The sequence below is a fragment of the Urtica dioica genome, chromosome 9, assembly GCF_054948205.1.
Source record: "Urtica dioica subsp. dioica isolate 48M chromosome 9, U.dioica_male_clone48M_v1_H2, whole genome shotgun sequence".
Lineage (NCBI taxonomy): Eukaryota > Viridiplantae > Streptophyta > Magnoliopsida > Rosales > Urticaceae > Urtica > Urtica dioica.
Window position 1 is genome coordinate 19,353,981 of NC_142764.1, and position 15,673 is coordinate 19,369,653.

The following is a 15,673-nucleotide window of genomic DNA, read 5'->3' on the forward strand; positions in this document are numbered from 1 at the left end:
AGAGAAACTATGTAGCGCACGAGAAAGAATTAGACGCCAATTTTAACATTTTACATAGAGTTATTTATAGTAAAATAGGTTAATAATGAGCTATACCATACACGGGAAACACATTATCGGCTTAAACCTTAATTCCCCGCCAGCTCGCGAACGCGTTTAGCACAATTCGATTCGCCAGTGGCATTTAAATTAGCTTTGAAACTTGGGTTGGGTCTCGCGTGAGACTAATTCCTACACTTTTCCCTCTCTCGATCCAAAATGGGCCAATCTCGTGCAAGCTCATACGTACACCGCATAAACCCTTTGCTCAGGGGTTGGTTTCGAGCTATCTAGCCAAGCTTTGTTTCATAAGTCCAATATTTTTTTAACAATTAATTGAGTAACTAAGCCACCAAAATTTGGAGATTTGCTAAATAGCCAATCTTTTATAAATTTTAAGAAAATAGCCATTATGGTGATGTGGCACTGTTCGGACATTTTTAAATTTTATTTATGCCATTGGAATCTGATGATTGTTTACAATTAACGAATATTTACAACTATTAATGTTTTTTGGATTTGTTAATAAAATATCGTGGCTATTTACTTAAAATTTACCAAATGGTGTCTATATGGCAAAAGTTGAGTTTTCATATGGCCATATCTATAGAGAGCCCTTTTTTTTATTGAAGGGACAAAATCCTACACCAAGTTCATCATTCAATTGACTTTGTAAAATTCAAATATATCATAAGTAAAAAAAACGTTTACAATGAAGTAATCTATATTAAATTGTTCTAAATTGGCTTAGTTTCTTTTTCTTTTTTAGCTGCTGCCCAATCCATACTTAAAATGTCAAATTGTTTAAAATAGTATAGTTCAAAATTAGTATTAGACTGGATATGGCTAATCAAATTACAATGGAAAAGTGTGTTTTATACAACCTTATCATGCCTTTTTAAGCTTGAATCGAAGCGATTCTTTAGGCATTTTTAATATCTTTTTGTAGCTTTCTTTGATATTATACGTATTTCATGAGGTAAAAGTTTGTTGAGGGCAATGAAGAAATTTAGGGATGATTTGAAAACTTTGCGGACGAGCTATAACAAATCAATAAACAAGGCACCTTCTTCTGCATGATTTGATATTCTAATATGAAGATTCTGGATTAATTATTTCAACCAATAAATAGAGCTTTCTCTTTACTTTCCAACGCATATTTATTTGCAAAAATCGGATATCGGAGTAAGAAGTTACAACCGATTGAAAATCATTGCGCAACTGTCATGTTTCATCGCGGCGCGGTGTCCAAAAACACTGTTTTCAACAATTTCCCGATTTGAAAGTCTTTTTTACCTTAGGATCTCATCTAAGGGTACAAATAGCTCCGAAAATCACCAAAAACTCAATACATACAAATTGAGGCTCTGAAAAACACATTTTCCCCTTTATTTTAGTTTTTGTTACAATGTTTGGTTGTTTTTTAGAGCTTTTGAAAGATGAAAAAGTATTTTTCGGCGGAATTGACAATCCGACGAGTTCTTCTTCTACGAATTCATTTGTTCTTCTTTATTCTCTTCTTTTATTACTTTGTTGCTTTAGATTATTGTTGAAGCCTGCTTATAATTAATATGAACGTTTTTAGTTTCAATGTTGATTTTATTACTTTCAATTATTATTTCGTGCCTAATTTTGATTATGAATTCGTTTAGAGGCTAGATTTTATGGGGCTGCGATGTAATCTGAGCCGATACTAATGCGTTGATGATTCTTTAATTTAGTCTACTGCTCATTCCCATAATGTTTACTTGGCTATTAGTCATGCATATTATTAGTTCATTGATTAGCTACATTTGAATTATTATTTAGGATTGTTTGCTTTTCGAGATAGATTAAATTATCGTGTTTTTGTTTCATTGTCGATAGGACAATAATCCGTCAATTGCATAGGTTTGCTAGAGCACTCTCTCGAGGATAGTAAATATGTTAGAAAGAGTGAGATTGGTAAAATAGGAGCGAGACAACAAAAGAAAAAAAAATATGAATAGTCAACGTACTCAGTTCGTGGTGAAATCGTGACCTTGTTTTTTCTCTTTGATTAAAGTCGTTTGAATTCTTATTTTCTTGTTTTTTTAATTTATTTTTAACTTATCGTAGGTTTCACTCGTCATATCTTGGAATCAATTCGCATTCAAGCTAGATTAAGTCGTTAAAATTACTAATATTCATGAGATCGATACTCGTACTTCTTGTACACTTTATTATTTGGGTGACACGTGCGCTTGCGTGTGTGATTTTATCGCTAACAACTGTAAACATATAGTTACTAAATGATCAAATAATTTGTAAAATCAATTTGATGATTTATTTGATTTTTGTAAAGAGTACTAATATTTTTCATTCGGCTGATACATCTAGTGTCCTCTAAATTTTTCCAATTAGCCGGATGACAAACATCATTTTTTTTTATAAATATTTGAAACTACCTTAATTACATCTAGTGTCCAATAATCAATTCTCAAGTAGTTTCAAATGATTTAAATACTCAAACAATAGCTGAATCGTGAAGTAGATACTCTGATAATTTCCAGTGAAAAAAAAAACTGACATATTGTTAAGCCGTTTTTTGGATTAACACTCACGGACACGTGACGTGAGCGGATTTGGCCACGTGTCTTTGAACCTGTGAGATTAGTTATGGAATATTCCTCTTATCAAGTGAAGAACTTGAGAATTGATTTCTCGAGTTCTTGGACACTCTTGTAGAGGGAATATAATTTGGCTTGGAGCCTTGGGTTTAGAGAGAGAGTGAGCTCGTCTTCTCCCACTCTAGAGAGAATGGAAGTAGATTGTTCCTCTTTTTGTGTGAAAATGTGTGTATGAAGTGGCTTTGATTCTCTTTGTTCTTGATTTCGGTCTCGAATGTGTTTTTAGAGAGAGAAATAGCTTGAGTAGAGAATTCTGTATATTATAGTTAGAGAGAGAAAAAGCCAGTCCTTGATAAGTGTTTGTCTCGGGTATTTATAGTGAGGTGGTGAGAGTTAGGACAAGAGTACGGTGGGAGTAAAGGGGTTCGGGCGAGACCCACTTTACGAAATGGAAATAAGGGGTTCGGGCGAGGCCTCCTTTACGAGATGGGATCGGGCGAGGCCTCTTTTACGAGATGGGATCGGGCGAGGCCTCTTTTACGAGATGGGATCGGGCGAGGCCTCTTTTACGAAATGAGATCGGGTGAGGCCTCTTTTACGAGATGGGATCGGGAGAGGCCTCTTTTACGAAATGGAAATGAGGGGTTCGGGCGAGGCCTCTTTTACGAAATGGGATCGGGCGAGGCCTCTTTTACGAGATGGGATCGGGCGAGGCCTCTTTTACGAAATGAGATCGGGCGAGGCCTCTTTTACGAGATGGGATCGGGAGAGGCCTCTTTTACGAAATGGAAATGAGGGGTTCGGGCGAGGCCTCTTTTACGAAATGGGATCGGGCGAGGCCTCTTTTACGAGATGAGATCGGGCGAGGCCTCTTTTACGAAATGGAAATGAGGGGTTCGGGCGAGGCCTCTTTTACGAAATGGGATCGGGCGAGGCCTCTTTTACGAGATGGGATCGGGCGAGGCCTCTTTTACGAAATGGGATCGGGCGAGGCCTCTTTTACAAGATGGGATCGGGCGAGGCCTCTTTTACGAAATGGAAATGAGGGGTTCGGGCGAGGCCTCCTTTACGAGATGGGATCGGGCGAGGCCTCTTTTACGAGATGGGATCGGGCGAGGCCTCTTTTACGAAATGAAAATGAGGGGTTCGGGCGAGGCCTCTTTTACGAGATGGGATGGGGCGATGCCTCTTTTACGAAATGAAAATGAGGGATTCGGATGAGACCTCTTTTACGAAATGGAAATGTGGGGTTCAGGCGAGGCCCCCTTTACGAAATGGAAATATGGGGTTCGGGCGAGACCCCCTGTTCGAGATGGGGCCGGGTCGCTTCATACCCCTCGGTTAACTCTCCGATCTTCCCATCTTGTTCCTTGGGCTGGTGAGAAAAAATCCCTCACAACACATATCATGTGTAATGTAACCTCAACAAACGTTTTTAGTCCCCATCATAATTGCTTAACAGACACATGGAATATTTTAGGTCACACAGATTCCACTTTATTTGCTAATTAAAAACATTACCATGTGTAAGTGTGACGCTAGATCAACTCATTTCCAGTAACTTTGCTTTTGATTCTGCTGTGATTACAAACACACAGAAACAACTACAAGTGCAAATGTTATCACACAATAATTCTATTCATACATTGTGGACCAAAATATATATAAGCCTTTAGGCCCCCAATAAAAAGCTTGATTTTGGTTAGATAGAGAGAGAGAGAGAGAGAGAGAGAGAGAGAGAGAGAGAGAGAGAGAGAGAGAGAGAGTTTTGAAACACCAGACAATGACATCAATGTGCCACTGATTTTGTACGTGTTTTGTTTGTGCACTTTTTTGTAATCCTTAGATAACGCTTGTATATATAGTTTATAGTAAACTATATACATGAAATTGTATATAATAACAATAATGATAATTCTTATAGGCTTATAGCTTCATGAATGCCCATCGATGGTTATCATGGGCATGGACACATTGAACATCATTCAGCTTCAATCATTTTGTCCAGCCTGGTATAATAGACTTTCAGCAATCTCTCTACATATGTATATCACGGTCACCTTAAAATTTAAGGTAAAAATAAAATGGGTGTTCTTTTCAAGGTCAAATGGGTGATTTATCAAGAGAAATTAAAGTGTGTTTGGTATTCTTCTCAAAAACAATTTTTTAGTTTTTGAGTGGAAAAAATTGAAAACAAAAATTGAAAACATGTTTTGTTTAAGTTTTTGGAAAAAAATTTCAAAAAATTTTGAAGTTGTTTTGTAAAAAAGTAAAGAAAACTGAAAACAAATAAAAGTTGTTTTTGGAAATTTTTTTCTTCTCTTCTCTTCTCCTTCTTCTCATTTTCTCTTTTCATTCTTTCAAAAACAAAAATGAAAACTATACCAAACACTTTTTTCAGTTTTTTCACTTTCTCAAAAACAAAAATGAAAACTGTACCAAACAGCTTTTTGAAAACAACTGCAAAATAATTTTTCAGTACAACTAAAAAAATTAGAAAATAGAAAACAAAAACTTTTTGAGTTAACTACCAAACACAACCGAATTTCACTTAATAGAAAAATATACTAAATTTAGGTAGGTCCCAATTTTACGAAGTTACTTTTAAAACAAATAAAATTATCCAAATCAACATACGGTTCTCTTCAAAGAGAGAAAAAAAAAAGGTTGCATGAGTTGTTCTGCTCTCATGTGTGGTCCTGGATTTTTTTATTTTTTTATTTTTATTTTACTAAAACTGTGTTTTTGAAAGTATTTGGTAAAAATATGTTTAATTTTACCATTTATATTGAATATAAAAACTAAATTTGAATTACTATTACACATTTTATTCTATAAATAATGCTGCCTATTTCGCTTGATAAAAAAAAAAACCTTTATTTTTAATCTGAATTGATAAATGAATACCTACTTCAAAGTATAATGGGGACATCATAGATATGTCGTGTATGGCAGTATTTATACAAACCATTTAAAACTTATATTAAAAGAATGAACCTTGGATTTAAATTTTATAGAAAGCATCAATGGATATCCCTATAAATAATTGATATTATATATATAAAAAAAAAGTGATAGGAAAATTTCCACCAAGCATACGAACTAAGTCAGAAATGCTTAGTACTAAACAAAAAAAAATCAGAAATGCTTAAAGGCCACATAGGCCGGTTTCCACCAAGCATACGAACTAAGCAACTCCACATAGTATGAGTCACACAGCGAAAAAAGTTTAAAGGCCACATAGGCCGGTTTAATGCTGGGCATGCATTGATTTGTCCCCACTACAACAACTAGTGACTTTATAGTATAATATAGCAATATAATTATCACAAAAATGATTCGTCTATGAAATTGTTATAATCGATAAAAAAAAAAAAAACCCTTCAAAATTTGAATCTCTCTCTCTCTCTCTCTCTCTCTCTCTCTCTCTCTCTCTCTCTCTCTATATATATATATATATATACATATATATAATATGTATATGTGTATATATATACATGTATGTAGAAATTGCCACTACTATATATATATATATATATATATATATATATATATATATATATATATATATTGCATCAGAACCTAATTTCTTCGAACATATCACAAAAACATGCCCTTGAATTTTAACAGGAAATTAAGAAAAAACCTGCCCTTGAATTTCAATAAAAACCGGCCTATGTGGCCTTTGAACTTTTTTCGCTGTGTGACTCATACTTTTTCTTGTCCATGGATTTTAAAATTTTGGCAATTTGTAGCTATTTTGTCAATCTTTTTTATTTTTTTATTTTTTTTTATTTTTTTTTATCAATTTCCACAAAATTGTAAATGTAATACATACGCTATCTTATTTTATTTATTGCAAAATGGCCAGCTCATATGAAAAATGATCCCCAGTTCAACTATATCCAGGTTCCATCAATAAATTTTATGGGTCCATATTTGAGATTTCGTCTAAAAATTGACCTTATAATATATATTTTTTTTTTTTACATGAAAGAGCAACATATGCTAAATTTTTCGAAGTTCATTGATCTTGAAAAAAAAGGTACAAATGTCACTTTGTCTACATACGTAAAATTCATAGCCAACATGTGCAAATAAGCTTGAATATGTATGGTGATATCCAAGTTCTAATCTTGAAACTAAAATCTTGGTCAAAATTTGGCAAATGAATCATGCCTCATTGGTTTTCAAATTATTTCTCCTCACGTGGCCCTAGGGGCTTTACGCTGTGAGGTCTCCGTTAAAACCTCACAATTACACGAGAGGACTAATATTGGGGGATTGAGGTGCTTAGATTGTCGCGCCTCCTCGGTTTAGAAGTTTGTAAGAGCTTGTGACACCACCCCCTTCACCAATTGTGATGACTTCTCCCCTTGTACCGGACTACCACTAAACAATCTCTTTTTCCTTGGAGCCAATTTCTTACAAGTCAATCGAGTCATATGCAAACTAATGAAGGTACACTGAAACCTCATTTGAATTATTTTTCCAGCATGATAACATTTTTTTGGGCTTGGAGAACTTGATTGTCTTTCTACTAACGTATCTCCTCTAGCAACTTACAGGTACGTTTGGCCACATCGTTGTAGATCTCGATTGGTTTCAAATTATCTAATAAACAATACTTTAACAAATTGTCGATCATGTGTTTCCGCCACAATATTGTCTTAGCAATCTCTAAGTGTTATATAGGTTATCGTAACACCATTTAGGCTTTTTCTAGTCAATTTTGATACACAGTATGTTCATCTCGGACCGATCTATTAATCTCGTTTGATGCCCACTTTCCTCCAACCTCTTGCCGTTAATAATGTTGTGTGCCTCGACTAGGAACATCACTTGGGCCGAACACCAACTTGCCTTTACCCTTATTCCATTTACTTTTTCTTTGAAAGTATCACCGCATATCACAAGCCCACATTTCTGTGTTCCAATACTGGTCTCATAATTATCTTTTTGTGATTTGTATAACCTCTAAGAGCAGGTGTACGACAAACCAAAGTTTTGGCAACACTCATCTAACAGCTCATATGATGTCGCATTTTGGTGTACGATTTTGAACCATTGATTCCACCATTCATCTTCTTGTTGGCTCAATCCTTTCCGGTGAGCTACATGTCTCCCCATGTTTTTATATCAGCCTAGCCACCATCGCATTTGGAATATAAGCATTGGTTTCAACGGTCGATCGCTTCTTGATGCTTTCCTTTTTTTGATGAATGTCTCAAGCTCGGTGTAGCACAACTTAAAGCATAAGCCTTCCTTATCCACCTATGTACATCAAGAATTTCGAGGAACGCTCAACTTTGATACAAGTCTAGTTTGGTTCAGACATTCATCCTACTCATGCCGAATCAAGTCGCAGTTAAAGAAAAATCTTCCCAGATATTTGAACTTCGATTGAATCCATGGCAGTGACCTGTTATCTATGTATAGAGAAAAAATTGCTAATAATTTCTTTTCCTCGTGTCATTATTTAGTCAAATTATCAAGTCAGCACCATATTCCATTGAATAACCGAGAAATTCATCTGGTAGTGGCACAATTTCTTGTGCACTAGCTATATTCACGTAACTAAGGGTGAACCATGGAAACGGACCCAGGGGAATGACGATTCTCGAGCTTGTCAACCGTTAATGAAGACGACCATGGGTAAAGGAGGAATCAGACTCCTTTATTCGTGTAGGGTTTGTCTGACGTGGATTTCTCCTTGTCACCCTTCCTCTTAGAGGTGAACTCAAATATGGAAGGTTTAATTAATTTCCCTTACCCTCTATGGTCTCTCATATTTTCACACCTCGTTAAAATACTTTAAAGATCCTTCTAGCCTCTATTAAAAGAGGTGAAAGATCCTTCTTCACCACGAACTATGCTTCCTCTATTTTCCCATATTCATCAACCCTCTAAGAGATAACCATATTTCTCGCCAAGAAAGAAGTAGTCACTTCCGGTCTCTTCATATCTATTGTTTTCTTTCTTATGTTCCACAACCTTTTAAAATTCATATTATGATAACTAGTACCAATCCACACATCTCTCGCCTCTCACCATGTTGGGATTCTAGCTAGACTGGGTTGATAGTCCGCCACTCAAAATCCGAGTCAAATATTGGTGGGCAAATGGGCGCTCATTTTCCGAGTTTCTTTATTCAATAATAATTATTATAATAAAAAGGTTCAAAGTCTCCTCCCCATCACAAATAAATAGCCTAAAAGTAAAGAGATTATATCGCTGAAAATTAGTTCAACTAAATGCCAAAAATAACTAAACCATATAAAAATTTAAAGCAAAGAGTATAAAAAATATATAGAAATAAACAGGGCAAAGATCATGCAGCTATCACGTTACAGCTCTTATGCTTCATCATTCTCTCTGTGCTATAGAAAATTCCCCTTGAATTCGGGTCAACTTCAATATATAGTGTCAAATGCCTGATATTAAACACATCAATTGTACGAATATGGCTTGAGAGTTGAAGGCGATAAGCATTTGGATTGATCTTCTCGAGTATCCTGACTGGTAAAATCTTCTAGGCCAAAAGTTTATTATAATCTAACGCATTAAAACGGTCTTTTGTCAACATTGTCCACACCAAGTAACCAACGTTGAACTCCAAGGCTTGGTACTTCACAAATGCACGTGTTTTGTATGTTGCAATCGACGACTCTAAGTTTTGTTGAGCAATCCTATGAATACCTTGAAGCGATGAGATGAAGTCAACCGTAGTAGCATGGATATTAGCTGTCACGACCCGCGAGCTTCAGCTCGCCCACGAGCCGCGACCGATCGACTCCAATATCATACATATTAAACAATAGATCATAATACTTTTATATATTAAAATAGTTTGCGAAAATTCGGGGAAATTTTTCGCTTTTATAACTTAGAGTCTTATAGCGACTCCTATACAAATATGTTCCGGAACGTTTTAACAGAAGACACTAACCCCCGATTAAGAAACCCCATAGCCCATAGGTCAAGGCAATACGCGCTCGGTCTCGGTCTTCAATCTCGTTTCCCGCTTACCAACTTTTCCCTTATCTACATTACCAAGGGTCATAAAACTATGAGTCGATTGACTCAGTAAGTGGGAGTCTATCTATAAAGTAAAACGACTAATGCCATGTGACGTGCAAACAAATACACAAGCATGCAGAATGATTGCTAGATATAACTAGAACATAACATTAGAGTATGACTGACGCGTGATATCACACTCTATCTATTCACTTGTCGTTGGGCAAGATCGTACATCCTCTTCTGCTACGATCTCCACAACGACAATAAGCCAGCCTCAGACCTCGAGCAGCAGTCTTACGGCGGCTTGGGTGTTTTAAGATTGTCTGGGATCCACTAGTGGTACCATCTTCATCTGACGTCGGCGCATGTGTGCCCCCTTGGTACGACAATGAGTTCACTCGAGGCGACTGCTCATTGCTGAATGGGTTCACTCTAGGCGACTGCCCATTACCATCGGGTTCGCTCGTGGCGACTGCCCGTTATCGTTGGGTTCTCCCCAGTTTTGAGTACTCAGCGCCATACAGACCACCTAGGTCTGCCACAAACACAAGTCGTTGACTTGTGGGTACCACCGACACGAGTTAATTAAAGTTTGGGTACTCTGCGGCTAGCAGCGTACACGTTAAACTTATATACGGAAGAGCATAACGGGATAAACCCCGAAAGAAATTATTATTTCCCTTTGAAGCTCGTTAAGTGTTTTAAGCTGAAAGCTCGAAGTGTGACTTTCAAACTCTCTACTCCCGATTGAATTCGAGAGTCTTATCGCTCTTCCGTCATCTCGATTCTAACCTACTTCCTAGAGTTAGAAGAGAGGTCTAACTATACACATAGAAAACGTGGCTGGTTCAAGTTAGCGTTTGAACCTAACGGGCGTACCCGAACTAAATTTTCAAGCAAGAGTGACCGAAGCCTTAACTTTCATGTTTATTCATTTTAGGGCTTTCACCTACTCTTGTTTACTCGCAAATAAATGCACAAACAAACAGGGTTATTCCCTTGGTATGTAGTTGACTTATGTCTCCACACTTACCTGGAATTGTTCGACAGACGGCTCGACGATTCCCGTAGATGTCTTGCTTCGCACGTTCTTCGAGGCACTTGGCTCTTGTCGAAACGTCGAAAGAACTAGCATCCGGAGTTGAATATCCGTTAGTTATTGGATTCAAGTTTACTTAAAGAGGATAGAGTTCGTTGTCGGGATAAGAGTTGGTTCGGAATTCGAGAATTTAATTTATTATTCCCCGGTTCTTCGGAAGTTTATTCAAGACTCACGTGTTCTCGTATCGAGAATGATACGAAATAAAGTTCAACGAGTAATCATGAGTCTTAAATAAATCAAATAATCCGAAATCAAAATAACCGAGAATTCCAAACGAATAATTAAATTAAATTCATAAACATTATTAAATAAATAATTATAAATTATTTATTTAAATACTGAAAGTACATATCTAAGAGTATTTAAACGCTATAAGCGATTTAAAACTCACGAGTTAATCGAGCTTTATTTCGATAACTCTTTCACTTGATATCTTCAGAAACTGATCTCGTCACTCTTGACTCGTCTGGTTCTCGTTCGTCCGTCAAGATCTGTAATTCAAACCTGGAACCCAACGACGAGTTAACTCCTTAAATTCCAAACCCTTATCAGTTTCAAAATCCAAATCCCGATATCACAATTCAAAACCCGAACCCATAACCAAATCAAACGAACTCAACACAAATCCAACTAACCGGAACCGTCCTAACACAATAACGATCACAAAATCAACAACCCGAGGCTCAGAAATATCAAAACATAGTCAGACCGAACCAGCCAAAATTATTGCTCACGGCCAAACATCAAAATAAAACACTCAGCCAACAAATTACACAGCCAGAGACTCACACGGCCAAAACCACAACCAAACAAACTCACGGTCAAGCAATCACTCAACCAAAACATACAGGTTCTCAGATTCATCATCACAGCCTCTTATTGACAACAACAACTATCAGAAATTAAACAAGCCTCAAAGGATCACACGGCCAAGACAAACAAAAACACTGAAAATTCGTCCAAAATTCAAACAGCCACTTCTAATCAAAACTCAAGCTTTAAACAGGTTCATAAACGTCTCAAAGACCTCAAATGAAACGCAGAAATCAAAAACCCCTAAACAAACCCTAGTTCATGGGATTTTCGGCCAAGAAACTCAATCCAAGATGATAAATCCGAGATCAATGAACACAACCAAGCTATAAACCTCAACAACCGAGTCCAATCAACACACAAAACCCATCAATTTCACCAAAATCAACCCGGATTCGAAACCCCTAAATTGGAAATCAAGAACCCTAAAATCCCCAAAATCCATTTCGGGTTTGAGTGCTTACCCAAATTCCTTGTGAATCTGGACTCCTCGGCGTGCTACCCTTCTTTTCCGGCGTCTCTTCCTCGGGTGGTGGTCACGACGAGCTCGCGGCGGAGTTGCTCAGCTCGGTCAAGGCACGCGGCGACGTGGCTCGGTGCTGGGTGACGCGCGAAGAAGAGGAAGGAAGGAGAAGAGTGAGAGAGGATGTCGGTGATGATGGGGCTTGGTGACGGCTGAAGATCGAGCTCGGGGTTTTTGTTTTTTTTCTTGTCTGGTTCTTTCGGCCGAGTGATGTGAGGAAGGAGAAGAGAGAGCAGAGAGAGACCGAGAATGAGAGAAATAGAGAGAGTGAGGGATGGTGAGGTGGCAGCGAAAGAGAAAGGCAGGTGGAATAAGTGGCTATGTGGCACACTCTCGCCACGCCACATGCACCCAGGTGGTCCACTCAAAAATTGCCACGATTCTCTTGAAACGACCCCCTTTTTCCTTTTTTTCTTTCAATCCCGTCCTTCAAAATGTTGCACATAAGTCCTTTTAAAATAAAACCTCACAATTCTGTCCTTAATTAATTAAAAAATAATCTTGAAAAATAACCGAGAAAATTATCATGATTTCCCGTTATCTTGAATATATTTAAGGGATTCCGGAATTTATTTTGACTCTTGGGATTTTTAAATCTCCGAGTATGTTCCGAATAATTTTATTCGGAAATAATATCGAGTTTACTCGAATATTCTTATTCCGAAATCTCGTCAACCTTAAATATTATTATTTTCCAAGATATTTAAAATTTAAGGACGTCTCATATGCAACAAGAATTTGAATTAAAACTCGTCCATTTTATTCAAATTCACAAGTCGAGCGGTTATAAAAGTTTATACATTACATTAGCCATCTTTGACATTGGCAAAAGATCGAATGGCCTCCTCGAGTTACAGTCGTAGACCACTTGGAAATGGATGTACCCGTCATTCGGTTCACTGCACTATTGTATTCAAACACTGCTTGACAGAGCTTAATATCCCAACTCTTAATATGCTCTCCGACAAGGCACCACAATAAATTTACAAGAGAGCAATTGACAACTTCCGTATGTCTATCAACATGCAGGTGATAGGCGTTGCTAAAGTTGAGGCTTGTATTCACCATCTTCTACACGTGGCGCCAAAAATGACTGAGAAATTTAGTGTCTCGATCTGCAAAGATTGTCTTAGGAAGACCGTGCAATTTTTACACTTTGGAAGAAGAATTGAGCGACATTAACTGTATCTGCCATCCGTTTGCATGGAATACAATGAGGCATCTTGGAGAAACGATCAATTACAACCAATATTGATTCATTTTCCTTTTGTGTTATCGAAATCCCCGATACAAATCCATTCTTAAGTCTGTCCATGATGCTTTAAAAATCGGCATCGACATGTACAACCCTGCGTTAGTGGTTGTCCGTTTAGAAGTATAACAAGTGCAACAACGATGGACAAACCTATCCACCTCTTTACACATAGTTGGACAAAAATACAAGGCTTGGATTAACTTGAGTTTCTCCATGGAGCTCTTGATTAATCTTCAATCACAAGCTACAATCTGGAACATATAATCTATTTTCTTATAACAAAATGTTTTTTTTTAGGAAAAGTCCTTATAGTGTGCACTTCCGGCTAAGTTCGTCGTCAACACTGTTCATAACCCTATACATATGCTTTATGACAAATGAAATGTAAACCCATCTATGAAATCTACCCATTTTGCATGCCGAGAAGAAAAATTATCTTACCGTTGAAGGTGTTTTAAAGCCTTATGATCATACTATAGACTCGTTGTGGAGTAAGTAATGACGTCAATGTTTAATAGCTCGCACAATGGCATAAAACTCAACATTTTACGTGATATAGCGGATCTTAGGACCCGATTGCTTATCACTGTAAAATGCCACAGGTCGTCCGTGCTAGCACAACACCGCACCAGTCCATAACTTGGATGCATCAGCGTGTAGTTCAAACGGCTGGTTGAAATTGGGTAACACGAGAATGAGCGAATACAAATAAATAGTCCAAAATAAAGAGAGGATGTCGTTGCAAACTAGTTAAGCTAAATGTAAAAAATAACTCAACCAAATAACAAAATTTAAAGCAAAGAGTATCATAAAGAAATAAAAATAAACAGGGCAAAGATCATGCAAGTAGTAACACCTCTTGTGCTTCATCAATTTTCTATCCAAACTTTGATGAATTGACTATTCCCAATGGATTCTTTGTCCTATCACTAGCCAATCATAAGTATTTATCACAAAACCTTAGATCAACTTTTAAGAGAAAAATCATTGTACAAAGAAAATATAAATTTGATAGCGTTATACAAAGAGGAACAAAAGTACTCAACTCATAAAGACATCTTCAATGGCAACCCACATTTTGTTCAAAAGATCTCAGTTTGGACTTTTGACTCATTTTGGGACAAAATACCCATCTACACAATTTTTCCACTTCTCTGTCTCTTCAACTCTCTATTTTAACACATTTGAAGATCTCCGATGATTTTCAATGATTTTCGACAATCTCCGATGATTTCAACGAACACACGTAAAACTTATTTTTTGAAAAATCATTTCTTTTTCATTTTTGACTATTTCATTGAAGAAAATGATGAATTTCATCGCTAATCAACGCAAATCATTGCTATCCATTGCAAAACATCACTATCCATCATAAAATGTAGCTAAATATCGAAAACTATCGCAAAAAAATTGAAAAATAGCAACTACGACTCTTTAATGAATTTAGAAAAGAGCAACATCAACTCATTTTGTAGTATATTTTTCTCTTATTCAGCTTTTTGCGATATTTCGCGACAATATTGCAATGGATATCGAAGATTTACGATGATCAGCGATGAAATTCATCATTTTCCTCAATGATATTATAAAAAATGAAAAAAATTATTTTTTTAAATGAGTTTTGTTTGTGTTCGTTGAAAGTGATCGGAGATCGTCGAAAATCATAAAAAAAAAAAAAAATCATTAGAAAAGTGTTAAAATAGAGAGTTTGATAGATAGAAAAGTGTGATTTATTTATTTTTTTAGAAAATTGTGTAGATGAAAGTTTTTGTCCAAAAATGAGCCAAAAGTCCAATTGAGATATCTTGAACATAGTATATGAAATTTCTCTTTTGAGAGTCCTCCACCAAAATAAGTGTTTAAAGTAGGACTGTGACCCGAAACCGACGACCCGAGTAAACCGGCCATCCAACCCACTCCGCTGATCCGACGAAGTCGACCCACGAAGACCCGATCAGTTTCGGATTGCACCGAACCAAGCCGAAGGCCTTCGTCGGACGGATTCGGCTCTCGTCGCCAAAATCGCGGGTCACACCGACCCAACCCGAGGTAAGCCCTAATTCAGTACCTATCTTCACTATATATTTGATCGATAGTTCGAAACCATATAATATTTTTTGCCCTCCCTCTCGTCTGACCTAGGGGTATTTGATCGACCGTCGCTACCTCTGTTCGTATCGTACCAGGGTTCACAGTCGCTACAATTTGAGCCTGTGTGGTTAGTGAGTTGCTGAATTGATTATGAATATTGTTTTGAATCTATTTATGAATATTGTTTTGAATATGAGATTTCTTACGAATCTGTTATGAATATTGCTGAATTGATTTTG